Source organism: Camelus dromedarius, chromosome 4 (assembly GCF_036321535.1).
Source record: "Camelus dromedarius isolate mCamDro1 chromosome 4, mCamDro1.pat, whole genome shotgun sequence".
In the NCBI taxonomy this organism is placed as follows: Eukaryota; Metazoa; Chordata; class Mammalia; order Artiodactyla; family Camelidae; genus Camelus; species Camelus dromedarius.
Genome location: NC_087439.1, coordinates 62,548,443 through 62,560,453, shown reverse-complemented (window position 1 = coordinate 62,560,453; position 12,011 = coordinate 62,548,443).

The following is a 12,011-nucleotide window of genomic DNA, read 5'->3' as shown; positions in this document are numbered from 1 at the left end:
ACTGAATACTTGTTGTCTTTCTTTATCCTAGTGCGCCATGTGTAAGTTTTAGTTTCACTTTATTTAAAGTGCAGTGATAACTTAAAATAGAGTGAGAAGTTAAATACATTTGCCAACCAATCTGAACGTAAAATTGAACAGATTATTAAGATTTTTTTCCTGAGTCTTTTCTGGTTGTCTATCCTTTACCTAATTTTGATAGAAATGTTTTTAATGATTCCTCTTTACTGACTCTTTCCAAAATATTCAACTTAATTTTCAGAGAAACTACTCTTTCATTTCACACTCTATTTCATCGAATTATGTAAGAAATGTTTAATTATGTTACATGGTTACAATAATAAGTCAACTGTCATAAATAGTTTGGGCATAAACACAACTAATTCTTGGCAAGCACGCAACTCAACCAATGAGAGAAGTGTGTAGGCTTACTGGAGCGTAGCCTACTGACTGTGAGCTTTCACTGAGCCCTGAATATTAATCAGTTTGTTTTGCCAAGGCAATTGATAGTATTAGTTAATTTGCCAAGTCAGTTAAGTGGAGGTCTGTTCAGAACGCTCTGTTAACAGAGGTGTCTCTCTTCCACATGTGAGTGTATATGCTGCATGTCTTAGAAACCATCTCTTTTTATTTACCACTGTTTACCACCATGTGCTGGGCACACAATAAATATTTGCTGAAGGAGTGAATATATTCATAAATAGGTAAAACATCTACTCCTCACAGCCTGTCCTTCCCCACTGTACTATAGTTCAAGCGTCAGCATCTTCATACAGCCTGACTTCCCTGACTGCTCTCCATCCTCCAAAGTGAAATGTCTGATTTTTCTTTTTTCTGCTTCCACTGTACTCTACATCTACTCCCAACGTACTACTTTAAAATACTCCTCCTAACATTTCATTTTATTTCTGTTTTCCTTCAATCTATTACTGGAAGGTAGGGAATGGTTTATATTTTTATACCTTATGTTTAAAATATAAGTGGCACATGCGGTATTTCCAAGAAAAAATAATTAAATAAATGAATAAATAGCTCAGCCGTGTACGTATTCTTGTCACCACTTTAGGTGAAGGAACAGAGCCAGAAAGATTAAAGAGCTTAAGTAACATTACAAAGCAAATAAATCTTGGGGTCTCCTTAGTCCATGGACCCCAAAGCTCATGTTCTCTTTCAACTCTGTGTCCTTCAATCACCTAGGAAGTTAAAACCTCTTCTAGGAATAGAAGTAAAGCATTTCCTGGCCTCGATCAATTCCTTTTACTTGCCAGCTAGTTGTGAATATTAATATTCTCTTTGCTTGATTTTTTTTTAATAGACTCACAGGTGAACTGCAAGGAGAAAGGGCAGGTGAAGAATGCTTAGGAAAAATCATACAAACCTGAGCAATGAGGTAGAGTATGTGTTCTGAATTAGAGGAATGTGGAAGTTGAGGAGGGAAAGAGATTATATAAAGCAAACTAGACCCAAGGGTAAAGATTTACCCTACAGCATTACTTAACCCATGGAATGAGAACATGTGTATAAATTATCCATGCCAAGGTTTCTCTCCACAGGGGATATTGTCTTTCCCATATGTGGTTTGGGAAGGTTTTCTAGAGTAGATTGATCCCAAGTGGTATCTTGAATGATAGGAAAAAAATAAGGCTTAGTGTTTGGAAAAAGAGAACTAATTTGCAGTCTGAAAGGCCCAGTGTTATTGAAGGAACTGACACAGATTAAAAAAAAAAAAAGGCAAACCTGGATGATGAACAGAGGGAAGAAAAAGCCATTGCAATGCTGTAAGCAGTAGATAAATCTCCGCAGAATCAAGGGAAGAAAGACAGAACATCTTTCTATTAAGGATTTTCCTGGACCTCCAACTCCACACCACTGACTTTTGCATTCATCTTTGATTTTGTCCAAATCAGACTTGCCTGATACTCATCCTAGTTCTACAGACATTATAACTTATGTAAAATCTTAGTTCTCAAACTCTTGGCTTCGTATCTTAGAAAATTTAGACCTGAAATCAATTCTTCAGTTTCCTAAACACGTATATCACCGGTTTTCTTTCAGTATACTTAATCGTGTAGTGGTTCAACAGCCTTTTGTGTTTCACCACAAATTCTTTCATATACTTTGATTAAAACACATCCAGGACATAATACTATCTTTCCTACTGCTACTTGCTTTTAGTTTTATTCAGCAAAGATATGCATCCCTGTGGTCACTTAATTCAATATCATTATCTCTGAAACATCATCACTTTTATTTTTCTTTACTATTTATAAATTATTTCTCAATTAAAAACTTTTGGTCTTTTTAAAATTGAAGTATAGTTGGTTTACAGTGTTGTGTTAGTTTCTGGTATATAGCATAGAAATTCAGTTATACATATTTACATACTTTTTCATATTTTTTCATTATAGGCTTTTACCAGGTATTGAATATAGTTCCTTGTGCTATACAGTAGGACCTTGCTGTTTATCTATTTTATATATAGTAGTTAATATCTGCAAATCCCCAACTCCCAATTTATCCCTCCACCCTCCTTTCCCCCTCTGGTAACCACAAGTTTGTTTCCTATATCTGTGAATCTGTTTCTGTTTGGCAAATTGTCTCATTTTGTCTCATTTTTTTTAAGATTTCACATATAAGTGATATCATATGGTATTTTTCTTTCTCTTTCTAGCTTACTTCACTTAGTATGACAATCTCTAGGTCCATCCACATTGCTGCAAATGGCATTATTTTATTCTTTTAATGGCTGAATAGTATTCCACGGTGTGTGTGTGTGTGTGTGTGTGTGTGTGTGTATCCCCCACATCTTCTTTATCTAATTATCTGTTGATGGACACTTAGGTTGTTTCCATGTCTTGGCTATTGTAAACAGTGTTGCTGTGAACATTGGGGTGCATGTATCTTTTTGAATTAGAGTTTCCTCCAGATATATGCCCAGGAGTAGGGTTGCTGGATCATATGGTAAGTCTATTTTTAGTTTTTTGAGGAATCTCCATACTGTTTTCCATAATGGCTGCACCAAAGTACATTCCCACCAGTAGTGTAGAATGGTTCCCTTTTCTCCACAACCTCTCTAGCATTTATTGTTTGTGGACTTTTTAATGATGGTCATTCTGACTGGTGTGAGGTGATACCTCTTTGTAGTTTTGATCTGCATTTCTTTCATAGTAGTGATATTTACCATAAATTCTTAATCCACAAGCAAGCTGGGTCAGTTTTCTCTCACTTCCCAACTATCAATTCACTTCAGTCACTTTACCACAAATTTGCTTTTCCTAAAATCAAATTGTCTATCTTCACTGAAAATTAAAAATGCAAAATTATCTAATAACATAATGTCATTATAAAGATCATCTCAGTATATTTTATCTACATATTTTATCCCTGGATCATCACTTATTAACTCTGTAGATTTAGGCAAGCCGTTAAATCCTTTTAAGTCTCTTGTTACCCCATCTAGAAAATGGGGTGGACAATAGTATCTACATAATGTGACTGTTTTGAGGATGAAATACGAAAAACATGGAAATCACCACCGTGACTCTCACATAACTTAATAAAAGGTAGCTGTGGTGGTTGTTATAACACAGGATTATTTATACAGTTGAGTTTCATTATTAGGATAGAGCCAAGACTTGCTGCTGAGCCCTTGAAATGTGGCTTATGAAATGTGGCTAGTCCAAATTCAGGTGGATTATAAATGTGAAATACAAACTGGATTCTAAAGACTATGAAAAACTAATATGGTAAAACATCTCCTAAGTTTTTATATGCTGTCATGTTGAAATGGTAATATTAGATATATTGGGTTCAGTAAAATACATTAAAATTAGTTTCACTTTTAAAAGTAGCTACTAGAAAAAATTTAAATCACATATATAGCTTGTATTTGTGGTACATTACGTTTCTGTCGCTCAGCATTGTGATGGATAATAATCACAAACTCATGAATGGGTTTAGTTTTACCTAAAATTCCTGCCATAAAATTTCTATTTCAGGTGAAACGTTGTCATTCACAATGAACTTTATTAATTCTTATAACATAGACATATGTTAAATATTTTGAAATCTTTTATAAAGTATAATAGATGATGTTCTCTCTTAGGGGATGAATAATCTATCAATATATTACAACGTGAAATTCTTTCTGTATTGTATTTGTTAAATGTCCTTCTACATTGCCTGTGAAAGTAGTAATACTGGGCATCATATATTTTATGTATCCAGTTAATTTATAGCTGTGTGCATAGCTGAAGATTTGTACGATAATAAATGGGAAAACTTCGTTAATTTTACTACAAGGCATGTAGGTTACCAGAAGATCAGTAATAGATTGTGGTTAAAAAGTGGTCCCAGAGAAGCCTATGTAAGTAAAAGAGAGCATCTAAAAGCTGTGTCGGGATATAGGGTTGTTCTATAACTGTACATCCTGCCTTGGTGTGACCTTGAACATCATCTAACTATGATGAAACCCCCGCCCCCAGTCATGTGATTAGCTAGTTGTGGAGAAAAAAGGCTTGAATAAATAAGTTCACCAAAAGCCTCATGATGAAGGCCTCTGTTTCTGTCTCTGTAAGCTGAGATGAAACCTCTGGCTCAAAATAAGATGCTGCCACATGGCACATTCAAATAAGTGCACATGTACACCTATATTTTTACACATACATGCCACATTTATAAGAGAACATTTTTTCGATATTAGACTACTGCCTACATCACAAAGAGGAACAAGAAACTGTTGAAACCTTCATGAGAGAAGGAGACACACATGGCTAGACCCCCTCCCCCGCCATCCCGGCTGAGCTATAGGGTGACTCACTCTCTGGCCAAGCGGTGTTCTGTGTTTGTGTCTGTTTGAAGTCTCTGGTTCTGCTCTTTGTTTCTCTTAGACACATTCAAATTCAGAGGAACTTAAAACTGAGGTAGATTTCCCTTAAAATTCTTCTGTAACATGATTTCCACCTAACTTTTTAGTTATCTTTCTGAGAACCTCCCAACAGAATTTTCAAAATCTCTCTTAAATACCACCTTTTCTGTGAGACTATTCCTGGCCCTTCTCCCGGGACCTGTGTTTTGACTCTTGATCGCAACTTTTCTTTATAGTCACTTGTGTAGATCTCATTCCTTCTACTGTTTTATGCATTCCTTGACAAAACTCTTCTTACACTTTAACCCCTTGAGTTTGACTTTAAAGTTTGCTTTTTTTTTTACTGAGCAGTCTCCTAGGTGACCTCCACTCTGTGGTTTCATATTACCACATACACGTCATATTGTGTGAAATACCAGTATGATATCCATGTGGGGTTTATAGAAACGTAAGCTCAAATCTCTCTCCTGATACTAACTCAGTATCTTTAACTTCCTACTACACATCTCCACTTGGCTGTTACACTGGTATTTCACACTCAGCATGTTCAGTTATATTCCCCATCTTTCTACTCTTCAAATCTGTTTCTCCCCTGGTGATGTTAATGTCGGTAAAGAGTACTACCATGTACCTACTTTCCTGACTCAGAAACTAGGGTACCATTCTTAATTTATCCCTCTTCTTCACTACCTGCATACAGTTACCAGTGCAGCACTTCGACCTTTTACGTATGTTTGGAGTCTAAGCACATCTGTCCATTTCCAGAACACTCCCATAGTATCAGCCACCACTGTCTTTTCCCAGGATTTACCGCAGCAGCTCCTACTTCCAGTCTGGCTCCCCCTCCAACCTAATCTCATATTAAAACCTGAACAGTTTTGCAGATCTAGCCATGTCACTCTCCAATAGGACCTTCATTGGATCTGGTTTTCCTTGATATAAATTCAAATTCCTTTAATTAAAAAAACAAAGCCCTAATATCTGACTCAAGTCATCTCTCCAGTTTTCTCTTGCTGCGTCCCTATTCTCATCCTGTACTCCAGCCATATTGAACCTGCAGTTTCCTGAAGGTGACCGTTCATATTTATTGTCTCTGTCACCTTTCTCTGATTTTGTTGTCCTCTCTCTCCTGTCCGTCTGTCAGTTTCTCTCCACCCTCCTCTCCAGGAGTTTGTAGAGGTCTTCTCTCTGCTGACGGCACGCTTTCCATCTTACCTTCCCACTCTTCCACAGTCATCAAATTTACTTCGATTTATCATTTTGAACTTAGCTTAGATGTCACCAGGATGCTTTGTCTCACTCTAGTGCTGCATTAGTTCCCCTTCTATTTATTTTCATAGTTGTTAATTATAAATGTAAAAGTAAAATGCTATCATGTTTTACTCCTATTTGTTTCCTTCTTCACTGTAAGATAATTTCCTTGAGTCCACAGACAGTGTCCTCTTCAATATGATGTCCTGAGCACCCAATCTGACATATGGGAAGTACTGAATAAATGAATGAGCTCCCTATAGTATGTAGTAAAGTGGCCTGCCTGCAGCAGGCATTCTAATCCCTCAAGTTTTTGATGATCTGACTAATGAACTGATGATCTGACTGTAATAGGAACCAAACAGACACAAAAGGAGGAGATAGTATAGAAAGGACAGGGACAGAGCTTATGGCCTCCTCAAACCTTCCAAGTAGACTCAAATGTAATGCTCAAAACAAAATCATTGGCACATTCTGTTCTCTTAAAGCCTCATCCTACAGGCTAATTCTGTAGACATTTGCTTAAACTTCTCCAAGGACACAAAGTGACCTTTCCAAGAATCCCAGAATAAGGAATGTTCACAGGGCCAGAATCCTAGAATGAAAATGGGACTATGTTGCTTCACACTTGTTTCTTGTTCTTCTAGAACTATTTACCAAGTAATTTCTTCAGGGTTCTCAAAAGAAAAAAACAAACAAACAAAAAAACCCCAAAAAACCCTTAACGTCTTCAAATGATGATAATTTACTCCCTTCACCTTGACAGAATCAGGTTTAAATCTAGGTTTTAAAATGTATACATTCTTTCATAACTATAACTTCTAATTATTCTGTTTGATATTAATAAAATGATCAAAGATATTTGATATTAATAAAATGATCAAAGATATTTGTGACACTGAGACCTATATGTAGGCTAACTTAGCTTATAGTGAAATATCAAAAGGCCTTCTGTGCCATGAATTAGGGATTACTACATATAAATCAGGCCTGTTTTCTACAGTGATAGATGGAGTGAGACAGGTCATTCACTCTTACTGTCATTCAGATGGCCAGTGATGTAGCTGTCCTTGTTTCTCCAAATTAGTTTTATCATGGAGTTCTGCCATAATAGCTGGACAAATGGGATGAATTTAGATCTCACAGACCAAAACAGATTTAGAAGCGAAAGCTCTTTTCCTTTCCCTGACTATTGCATTTGTAATTTACAAGGGCTCAAGAGTGAAAATAAGTCTTACTTAAAAATAAGAAAAGTAGAAAAAGTCTTTGCTTCTGAGAAATACAAGGGTTATTTATAGCTCAGCTTCCAAAGCACTAAGGAACAGCAGATAAATAGGAACCAGAGAGTTTACAGATTTAAAATGTAAAAAGTGAACACAGTATACTAGTTGTACCTTAAGCCTGTGCTGCTATATTATTGTAGGTAACACTCGCTGTCCACCAGCAGCTGACTGAGAGATGACCATAACTGATGCGTGGACATGCTGGGTTACCATGGGACACTAGCATTGCCCAAAGCAACTTGTAAACCCCTGTGTGGTGACTAACGATTGAAGTTGGGTTATACACACATTGGAAATGTGGCTGGCAGGGCATACTGACACTAATATAAGCCACATGATCACAGAAAAGAAAACACATAGCTTCCATTATCTTGGTCATTTCTGGAGACTTTTTTTTTTTAACTGGGATAATTGTGCTATGTTTTCTGAGTCATATACAAGAGTATAACATAACTCACCCAAGCATATCTAACATACTTCATCTTAAAAAAACTACAACATTAAGATAACCTATATTGATAGAATGATAGCAAATTTTTACATAGCCTCAAACTCACCACACTCTTCTTTAGTGTTGTTTCCTATAGGTTAGAAAATATGAACCAGGATAAAGGACTCTAAGAAGGGTTAAAATATAGCACAAATGGACATATTAATAATGCTGAAAAATGTCATATTGAATATAGTGGCAGGTATCTCAAGATGATGATTAATTTTTAAAAGGTCAAAAAACATTTTTATAACTAAGGCACAGGATTTTATTTTTTTTTTTTAGCATACTATAGTTTAAATAGATACCATCATGTGTCCATTTTAGAGTTTCAATTAAAAACAAGAACAGTGTAAGGGGTACACTAACATAGTGCTAATTCAAAAGAATTAGGCAACAACTCACTTCACATCTAAAAGACCCAAGAAAGCTACTTAAATTCCTCTTGGCAAATAAAGTGCCTGTTGTCCCTTTACCTGTGCCTGAAGCAGTTTTTCTCATGCTTATTTTGCGATCAAGTGATCACATTTTTAGCTGTAATCAGACTTGTCAAAACATTAAAGAAGAAAGCAGAAGACGCTAGGCTTTTACTTCTAGCTTGGAAAATATATTAATGTTATACGTTGGGATAGCCAAGCTACCATTTGTTAGGATGACTACAAAGTGATTTGGCCAAGAGTTTGGAAAAACATGAGTCATTTGCTGCCCCAGTTTTTCCTCCCTTGAGTGTTATCAAATGATAGTTAATACACATGCATGTTACAATCTGATGCAAATAAATAAATAAGACACGAAGGGTGGGTGAGGTCGAGTGGAAAGACAAAGGATAGACTGTTTGAAGGCCAACATATCAGTTACTCACTTACATTGTAGAAGTAAGACAAGGAGAACATGATGGTAGGCGGAACTACAGCAGCCATCCCTGAAGACTGGGGAAACTTGTCAGATCAAGGCCAAAAAATTCCAGTTGGTTGTGCATGTCTCATTCCTGAGGGTAGACAACATGAAGTCAGATTTTATCATAAATACATCGCTCACTTCACAATGGCTAGAGTTGCAAATGGGGGTAAATCTTGGAAACTCCCTTACACTACAGAATTAACAATAAAATGGTAAATTAGTAGATAGGTTTTAGCACCTAAGAAGAATAATAAGCACAGTGTCCAGGCCACTCACTGAATTTGGAAGACATAAGACACTGACAACTTATCACTGCAGACACTTGGATATCATGGCCAGGGCTTCCAGTACTGATAACTTTGTATTACTCAGTCAGCTCAAGGTTTTTAAATAGAAAGGAGTTGGGAAACAAAGTGCAAATATTGGAAGTTATGTTCTGCAATAAAGAAAGCAAATGAGCATGAGGATATGGATAGAATGATTTAGAAATGGGCAAAGAACCATTAATTACAGAGGAAACTTGGTAAATAGTCAAAGGCCCACATTTATTTAAATTAAGTATAAAAGTAGTCTTTAGAAGACCATGTTTAAGATAATTTATCCACTTTGAAATTTTCCACAGAAAAGTTTAATTCCAGATTATTTTTGCCCTGCTACTTAATGCTGTCTTTCTCAGCCTTTCTGATTGTGTCAGTGAGTTTACTTGGAATCATTCTGTTTAAAAATCACAGTAAGCAAAACATTACTTAGAAGGTATGTCTGTTGAGACATTATTTTTTGTTATCACTTTTGTAATATTTGCTGTCTTGTCTGTTCAGACTGATATAACAAAATACCACAGATTGGGTAGCCTATAAACAACAGAAATTTATTTCTCACATGTCTGGAGGCTGGAAGTCCAAGATCAAGGCACCAGTATGGTCCATTCTGGTGAAGGCCCTCTTCGCGGTTCACAGCTGGTGTCTTCTCGCAGTGTCCTCACACAGTGGATGGGACTAGGGAGCTCTGTGAGGTCTCTTCTGCAAGGGCATTAATCCCATTCACAAGGGCTCCACTCTCATGACCTAATCACATCCCAAAGACACCACCTCCTAAGACCATCAAATTGGCATTAGGATTTCAACATATGAATTTGGAAAGGGGGGAACCACAAACATTCAGACTATAGATTTCCTATTCCCCTTTATCAATGAGGCTTACCAAGCAAATGCTGAATCAACTTCTTGTGAAGATAAAACACTGGACTAAGTACACCAAGAATAAGACTCTAGTTTTAGCCTTTTCAATTATCGGGGGTGTTTATGAGCAAAATCACAACCAACCTGACGTTATTTCCTTATTAATACAGTATCAGGTACCCTGCACTTTCCATGAGAATTTTGAAAGTCAATTAAGTCCACTAACAACAATGCTAATTTGTAAAGTATTTGTAAAAAGGGCATTGTTAAATCTCATATATTCTAGTTGCATTAAATTACTTATATTCAAAGAGATTATATTTCAGATTAGTGAATCAGATTGTGATAAAGGGAAGAACAGAGAGCAAGTGGTACAAAAGGTTATCAAGAGAGGAAAGGAAAAAAAAAGGTTGGTGTGGACACAGACGAGGGAGATGAGAAAAGAGCTGGAAAGAGATGTAGATGAATGACATGACAGAATGAGAAAAGACAGGGAAAGGAGGGGGAAAATAGGCAAGAAAAGAAGGCCTGAACTGGGATATTCTGCTTCCAAGCTACACATCCACCTCTACTGCTCTAACAGCCAAATGACCTACGTACCCCCCCATCCCTATTTTGAATGGAGAATGTCAGAGTTAGAACTTCCCCCAACATTTGCAAAAGCTGTATGGGCCCTTTTAAGCTTTTATATCCATCAAACAAGAACCAGTATGTGGGCCCAGGAAACTAATACAATACAGACTTCATTCCTGTTCCCTCATAGTTAAATTCTCCTGCATCCCCATCAAGGGATTTCACAAAACACTCCCAGAGGAGACAGCTGATTCTGATCCCAGCCTCCACCATGTGAGATAAAATGACAACACTGAGTGACTCCTGCCTCTTTAGTCATAGGCTTACTTACCTAAGGCCCAGTAGAGCCCCAGATGCACACCCCTACCTTACTTCCTTTTTACCTTTGGTTCTTCCTGTGCATTTAAAAATCTTGCTTCTTGGCATATGTTCCAGTTGGTCAGATGATCAGGTTCATACAGCTCTTTTAAGGGTTTCTAGAACAAACAACTCAACACCGACATGGGCAGTCACTATTTTTACTGTTTTGAGGGATTTGTCCTGTGCTTGACAAAAGTTCCGGTTAGAAGCACTTGGTCATATGTAAGACATATTCTGGGATTATAAAGCAGCAGTAAGGACAAAAAGAAAAAGTAATATTCCTTTTTCAAACTGAGCATATATTTTCTGGGATCTCCCTCTACTCTTCCCCATTTTTATATGGGGTTATGGGCACTTTATCCTCTTTATCAATTCCCCGCATCTGCTAGTTAGGCTAGTTTGTGGAAGCATCTCTCTCAAGTTTTGTGTCAAACCAGAGAAAAACAGCAAAATTCAATTTCATGAGTTGTTATACTTGTTATCTCTAGTGAGAAGTTAAAAAAATCACATGGGGAACTGTTAGTAGGGCTATTAACAAAACATGAGGTTTTGTTGAAAGTTTAATGGGTCCATCTTTGTACCCCTAATAGCAAGAGGCAGAGTTGCTAAAATGCTAAATGAACTCCCTTCGCCAGGTGGCTCACACCCCAGGGACAGCCCCTTGGCTTGAGCATGTTGATAAAAAGTCTTACAAGCATAACAAGTTTTCAATTATTTATCATTTCTCTGACCCTGCTGAAATGGAAAAATCAAGAATATACGGCATGTTTAAAAAAATCTTCATTTTCCTTTCATCAATACTATAAACCAGGAGAACTTGATGTTTCTTGCTGATCATGAAGGGGAACTTCATAAACTTAACATTAAAGAGTAATTTGTTAAGTTCATCCCTTTTTGTTTTTAACCTTGCTACTTCATTTGTTTGCACTTTTCCTCCATAAGTTAGGTTAATTAAAAGATGGGCAACAAGTAAAATTTCACTGGAATTTGCAGCATTTTTCATTCTGTGTTGTGTAGGGAAGTGAAATTACTGAGGAATGTGATAAATAGCCATAAAATTCTATAAATACTTTTTGATGAAGAAAATTTTTAATAGCTATCTCAAATAT